The 7,029-nt window shown below is 37.2% G+C and overlaps 1 long non-coding RNA gene across 1 annotated transcript; it reads left to right on the forward strand.

Annotated features, from left to right (window-relative positions):
* The first annotated feature begins 1,750 nt into the window (after nt 1-1,750).
* LOC124629243 (uncharacterized) lies at nt 1,751-6,290 on the forward strand. Its single transcript, XR_006984181.2, has 2 exons — nt 1,751-2,403; nt 2,943-6,290. It is a non-coding gene; the product is annotated as an uncharacterized LOC124629243 (long non-coding RNA).
* The last annotated feature ends 739 nt before the right edge of the window (nt 6,291-7,029 follow it).

Consider the following 7,029-nt stretch of genomic DNA (forward strand, 5'->3'; position numbering starts at 1 on the left):
CAAAGAAAATTTGGATTTGAATTGAATTTGATTAAATAAAATTAAGATGTGTTATGATGTGTGTCGTGTCCTTAATCATTTATTCTTTGTAAAACTGCTGGTGGTATAAAACCAATAAAACAGTTCAGTAACTTCTGTTACTGTAAAATAATCAATACAATATAATATAATATAATATAATAAGTACTCTCCAGTAATATTGGCACCCTTGGTAAATATGAGCAAAGAAGGCTGTGAAAAATTGTCATTATTGTTGAACCTTTTGATCTTTTGTTAAAGAAAATCACAAAAATACTCTGCTGTCATGGATATCAAACAATTACAAAACACAACACGGGTTTATATATAAAAAAAAACCTCTTTGTTAAATATCGCTGTTGAACAATTATTGGCACTCTTTTAGTTAATACTTTGTGCTATCTCACTTTGCCAAGATAACAGCTCTGAGACTTCTCCTATAACGCCTGATGAGGTTGGAGGGATGGCGAGGGATCTGAGAGCGTTCCTCCGTACAGAATCTCTCCAGATCCTTCACATTTCGAGGTCCATGCTGGTGGACTCTCCTCTTCAGTTCACCCCACAGGTTTTCTATGGGGTTCAGGTCAGGGGACTGGGATGGTCATGGCAGGAGCTTGATTTTGTGGTCAGTAAACCATTTTTGTATTGATTCTGATGTATGTTTTGGATCATCGTCCTGCTGGAAGATCCGACCACGGCCCATTTGAAACTTTCTGGCAGAGGCAGTCAGGTTTTCATTTAATATCTGTTGATATCATTTTGTTTTTGTTTTTTAAAAAAGGTGAGGTTAAAAAAATGATTCAATATTTTCTTTGTAAATCATGAAACTTTATATAAAAAAGTGTCGCATATTTTCACGTCACTACCGAAACAATATATATTTCAGTCCATAGGCTGAGACTGATTTTAACTACATTTTTGATCAGGAAATATACCCCTCTCTCTCATAGCTACATGATGAGTACATAGGTCCTATCAATTTTATGGATAAAATTATACATATATATATATATATATATATATATATATATATATATATATATATATATATATATATATATATATATATATTAAGCTTACTGATATTTTACATAGTATTCTGGGTTTCTAGAAGGATCTTAGTAAACATCTAAGTTTTGAATACTTAAAGGCTTTTTAAACGTGTTTTTCGCTTGTAGTGCAGCAGTTTGCACCAGTTCTGTAGAATTGGTAGAAGAATCTTCGTAAACATCCACCTTTTCACCGCGATGATGTAAACTGCATGAAAAGCAATGTCCCGATCGTTACGCGTTCAGACCACTCGCATATTTGTTTGGTGAAACGTCACTTTTCTGGCTTCTTTAACAGGACCGTTTCCGAGTTTTATCCTTTCATTTAACTGAAACTAATCCCAGGGAACGTTGCATAATACAGCCATGACAGACTACAGAACGGTCCAAAATACAAAACGGGGGAATTTGACAAGCACATCATTACATTTACATTTATTCATTTTAGCGGACGCTTTTATCCAAAGCGACTTACAAATGAGAAGATACAAGCAAAGAGATGTATCAAGCAGAGAACAATACAAGTAGTGCTACCGTACAAGATCTGTTAACTGAGTTCCAGAAGAAACAACATGCGCAGAGTAGATGTGTAAGTGCCAGAGTCATTTTTTTTTTTTTTTTTTTTATGGGTTGGTTAGGTGTTCAGGGAAGAGGTGGGTCTTTAGCTGTTTTTTGAAGATAGAGAGAGATTCTGTGGTCCGGATTGAGTTTGAAGTTCATTCCACCACTGAGGAACAGTTAGTGTGAAGGTTCTGGAAAGGGACCTTGCGCCACGCTGAGTAGGAACTACTAAGCGTCGGTCGTTAACCGTTCGCAGGTTGCGTGAGGGAACGTACGCCTTCAGGAGAGAGTTGAGGTAGGAGGGAGCTGTTCCAGACAAGGTCTTGTAGGTGAGCATCAAGGCCTTGAATTTGATGCGGGCGGATACAGGAAGTCAGTGGAGGGAGATGAAGACGGGTGTGACTTGGGTTCTCTCGGGCTGGTTGAAGACGAGGCGTGCGGCTGCATTCTGAATCATCTGAAGGGGTTTGATGGAGCTGCCGGGAGGCCCGAGAGTAGTGAGTTGCAGTAGTCCAGTTTTAATATGACAAGAGCCTGGACTAGTATCTGTGTAGCCAACATCGAAGAACATCGTTATCACCTATGATAAAAAAAAATAGGTTGTGCTTTTGCATATGCATGTGCTCGTCTTTTTATTGTGTGTATCTCTGCGAGAACAAAAAACTTCGATGTCTTCTATACATAAGGCTTACAAACTTTTTTTAAGGCAGAGCTCCACCCAATGAAATGGTGGCCTTTCCAGCAGGCAGGAGCCCAGAACTCAGCCAAATAAAAGGTCAGCCATCTTTTTTACCTCATCCGTTCAATAGCATAGAGTGTGTGTGTGTGTGTGTGTGTGTGTGTGTGTGTGTGTGTGTGTGTGTGTGTGTGTGTGTGTGTGTGAGTTTCTCTCTGATGGCTGTTCAGAGTCCCTGGTAACACTGATTGCCAGGCGAAACACTTTCTTTGTATGTGTGAGGTCTGGGAATTCCGCCATTTCTTGATTTGTATTTATCTAAAACTAAAGTGTGTATGTGCGTGTGTGCGTGTGTGCGTGTGTGTGAGAGAGAGAGAGAGAGAGAAAGAGAGAGAGAGAAAGAGAGAGATCTACTACACTCTCCTTCTTTGTGTCTATTTATTTGGGGTGCCAAGAGTCGTCTAATCTCCAGTGTTAGCAGAGACTTGATTTGTGTTTTTGTGAATCCATCCAGGGAAGCTTGTTTGGTGACTGAACTTCTCATCTCTGTGACATTTTTTTTGTTTGTTTTGAGACACGAGAAGCCTCACGATTCCCTCAAATGTGCAGATAAAATGTGTATCATTTCTGTATCTCAGTCTCTCCAGGGTACAAAAGATCTTTGCACTGCTTTTACGTGAACTCCACCTAACATTTCCCATCGTCCGACAAAGTTCCATGACATCAATGTTAAGAGTTCTTTACTGCTTGGAAATTGGACATTTTGCCAAAATTCCTGAAGACCGGAGACAAGTCGAGTCGGGAAACGGGACTGATTAGAAACACAGCAGAGACGGTGGCTTCCGCGCGTCTGCTCTCGCTAGAGAGAGAGAGAACTGATTTTCAGTGTGCAGTAATTTCACAGTGTCTCAGTACTTGAACATGAATGCACACCTTATATACTCACAAACAAAGCAATGTAGACCGCATCACTTTTAAATTCTTGATTTTGATTGGTCAGAACGTCAGTGGGTCATACTTAGCCATTTCTGTAGTAAGAGCTTATACAAGGACATCAAATCTAGAGTCACTCTAATTGAGGGTCAGAGAAAGTATACCATGTAGAAAAAAGTCTGTGTTGGAATATAAGCTGCTATAAATGTTCATAAAGGGCTTATGTAGGTGTCATTTTGGAACAAGAGATGTTATTAAATGTTTATAAAGGGCTTATGTAGGTGTCGTGTTGGAACAAGAGATGTTATTAAATGTTTATGAAGGGCTTATGTAGGTGTCATGTTGGAACAAGAGATGTTATTAAATGTTTATAAAATGCATAGGTAGTCATGTTGGAACAAGAGATATTAAATGTTTATAAAGGGCTTATGTAGTGTCATGTTGGAACAAGAGATGTTATTAAATGTTTATCAAACGCATATGTAGTCATGCTGGAACAAGAGATGTTATTAAAAGTTTATAAAGGGCTTATGTAGGTGTCGTGTTGGAACAAGAGATGTTATCAAATGTTTATAAAGGGCTTATGTAGTGTCATGTTGGAAGAAGAGATGTTATTAAATGTTCATAAAGGGCTTATGTAGTGTCATGTTGGAACAAGAGATGTTATTAAATGTTCATAAAGGGCTTATGTAGTGTCATGTTGGAACAAGAGATGTTATTAAATGTTCATAAAGGGCTTATGTAGTGTCATGTTGGAACAAGAGATGTAATCAAATGTTTATAAAACGCATATGTAGTCATGCTGGAACAAAAGATGTTATCAAATGTTTATAAAGGGCTTATGTAGTGTCATGTTGGAACAAGAGATGTTATTAAAAGTTTATAAAGGGCTTATGTAGGTGTCATGTTGGAACAAGAGATGTTATCAAATGTTTATAAAGGGCTTATGTAGTGTCATGTTGGAAGAAGAGATGTTATTAAATGTTCATAAAGGGCTTATGTAGTGTCATGTTGGAACAAGAGATGTTATTAAATGTTCATAAAGGGCTTATGTAGTGTCATGTTGGAACAAGAGATGTTATCAAATGTTTATAAAACGCATATGTAGGTGTCATGTTGGAACAAGAGATGTTATCAAATGTTTATAAAACGCATATGTAGTCATGCTGGAACAAAAGATGTTATCAAATGTTCATAAAGGGCTTATGTAGTGTCATGTTGGAACAAGAGATGTTATCAAATGTTTATAAAGGGCTTATGTAGTGTCATGTTGCAACAAGAGATGTTATCAAATGTTTATAAAGGGCTTATGTAGGTGTCATGTTGGAACAAGAGATGTTATTAAATGTTTATAAAGGGCTTATGTAGTGTCATGTTGCAACAAGAGATGTTATCAAATGTTTATAAAGGGCTTATGTAGGTGTCATTTTGGAACAAGAGGAGTTATTAAATGTTTATAAAGGGCTTATGTAGGTGTCATTTTGGAACAAGAGGAGTTATTAAATGTTTATAAAGGGCTTATGTAGGTGTCATGTTGCAACAAGAGATGTTATCAAATGCTTATAAAGGGCTTATGTAGGTGTCATGTTGCAACAAGAGATGTTATCAAATGCTTATAAAGGGCTTATGTAGTGTCATGTTGCAACAAGAGGAGTTATTAAATGCTTATAAAGGGCTTATGTAGGTGTCATGTTGCAACAAGAGATGTTATCAAATGTTTATAAAAGGCTTATGTAGTGTCATTTTGCAACAAGAGATGTTATTAAATGTTTATAAAGGGCTTATGTAGGTGTCATTTTGGAACAAGAGGAGTTATTAAATGTTTATAAAGGGCTTGTGTAGGTGTCATTTTGGAACAAGAGGAGTTATTAAATGCTTATAAAGGGCTTATGTAGGTGTCATGTTGCAACAAGAGATGTTATCAAATGTTTATAAAGGGCTTATGTAGTGTCATGTTGCAACAAGAGATGTTATCAAATGTTTATAAAGGGCTTATGTAGGTGTCATGTTGCAACAAGAGATGTTATCAAATGTTTATAAAGGGCTTATGTAGTGTCATGTTGCAACAAGAGATGTTATCAAATGTTTATAAAGGGCTTATGTAGTGTCATGTTGCAACAAGAGATGTTATCAAATGTTTATAAAGGGCTTATGTAGTGTCATGTTGCAACAAGAGATGTTATTAAATGCTTATAAAGGGCTTATGTAGTGTCATGTTGCAACAAGAGATGTTATTAAATGTTTATAAAGGGCTTATGTAGTGTCATGTTGCAACAAGAGATGTTATTAAATGTTTATAAAGGGCTTATGTAGGTGTCATGTTGGAACAAGAGATGTTATCAAATGTTTATAAAGGGCTTATGTAGGTGTCAAGTTGGAACAAGAGATGTTATCAAATGTTTATAAAGGGCTTATGTAGTGTCATGTTGCAACAAGAGATGTTATTAAATGTTCATAAAGGGCTTATGTAGTGTCATGTTGCAACAAGAGATGTTATCAAATGTTTATAAAGGGCTTATGTAGTGTCATGTTGCAACAAGAGATGTTATTAAATGTTTATAAAGGGCTTATGTAGTGTCATGTTGCAACAAGAGATGTTATTAAATGTTTATAAAGGGCTTATGTAGTGTCATGTTGCAACAAGAGATGTTATTAAATGTTTATAAAGGGCTTATGTAGTGTCATGTTGCAACAAGAGATGTTATTAAATGTTTATAAAGGGCTTATGTAGTGTCATGTTGCAACAAGAGATGTTATCAAATGTTTATAAAGGGCTTATGTAGGTGTCATGTTGCAACAAGAGATGTTATTAAATGTTTATAAAGGGCTTATGTAGTGTCATGTTGCAACAAGAGATGTTATTAAATGTTCATAAAGGGCTTATGTCGGTGTCACATTTCTTTGTCCTTTGCTAAATGAATAAGAATAATAACAAAAGGAATAATTCATGAACGTAACTATATACATATATATGTATGCTCCAGTTTCCTGAGTGTAAGAGTGACTACCCGGGCTCGTGAGCAATTGCTGACTGAATAAAACACTTACGTGCACATTCAAGTCTTGGTAGTGATTTCTCATTTTACAGGTGAATTTCCACTCCACTTCGGTTTGAGACGAAGAGATAGAAGCGTGTAAGTGACTCCGAAATGTCGATGAAAAAAAAATTTAACTCAAAAAAAAAAAAAAAAAAGTCACTTCAGAATTTTGCTTTTTCAGTGTCCATTTCAGGACATAATTACAAGCATTTCGACTATCAGAGCTTCTGTGTGTGTGCGTGTGTGCGTGTGTGTGTGTGTGTCCACGTTCTCTCTGTGACACCTGCCAATTTGATGGTTCCGACCACAAAAGTGCTAGTTGATTTAACCCACAGATTCATCTCCCCCATCATCCTCCATGTTTCATCCATCTCCCAGCTGTGTGTCTTTGTGCATGTACACGTGTCTGTGAGTTTAGTGGGGTGACGGTGTGTGTGTGTGTGTGTGTGTGTGTGTGTGTGTGTGTGTGTGTGTGTGCGTGTGCATGCATTTCTGTGCGTTCAAGGTCATTCATCTACAATTGGCTCTATCCCTCCTAACCCAGCTGGTGTGCAGCAGAAAGTGATGAAGCGCGCTCCTCTTTACCTGCTTACGCTAAGTGCGGTGTGCGAAGTGATGGATTGCTTTCTTACACAAGCACACTCTTGGCTTTTCTCCTCGTTCCATCGTGGTCGGGAGTCTTCGTGCTGTTTTCTTTTGACGCATATTTGAAACATCTGCTTTTGCTCTTCTTTCTATCCCTTTTTCCTCTGCC

Source organism: Ictalurus punctatus, chromosome 19 (assembly GCF_001660625.3).
Source record: "Ictalurus punctatus breed USDA103 chromosome 19, Coco_2.0, whole genome shotgun sequence".
Classification (NCBI taxonomy): Eukaryota; Metazoa; Chordata; class Actinopteri; order Siluriformes; family Ictaluridae; genus Ictalurus; species Ictalurus punctatus.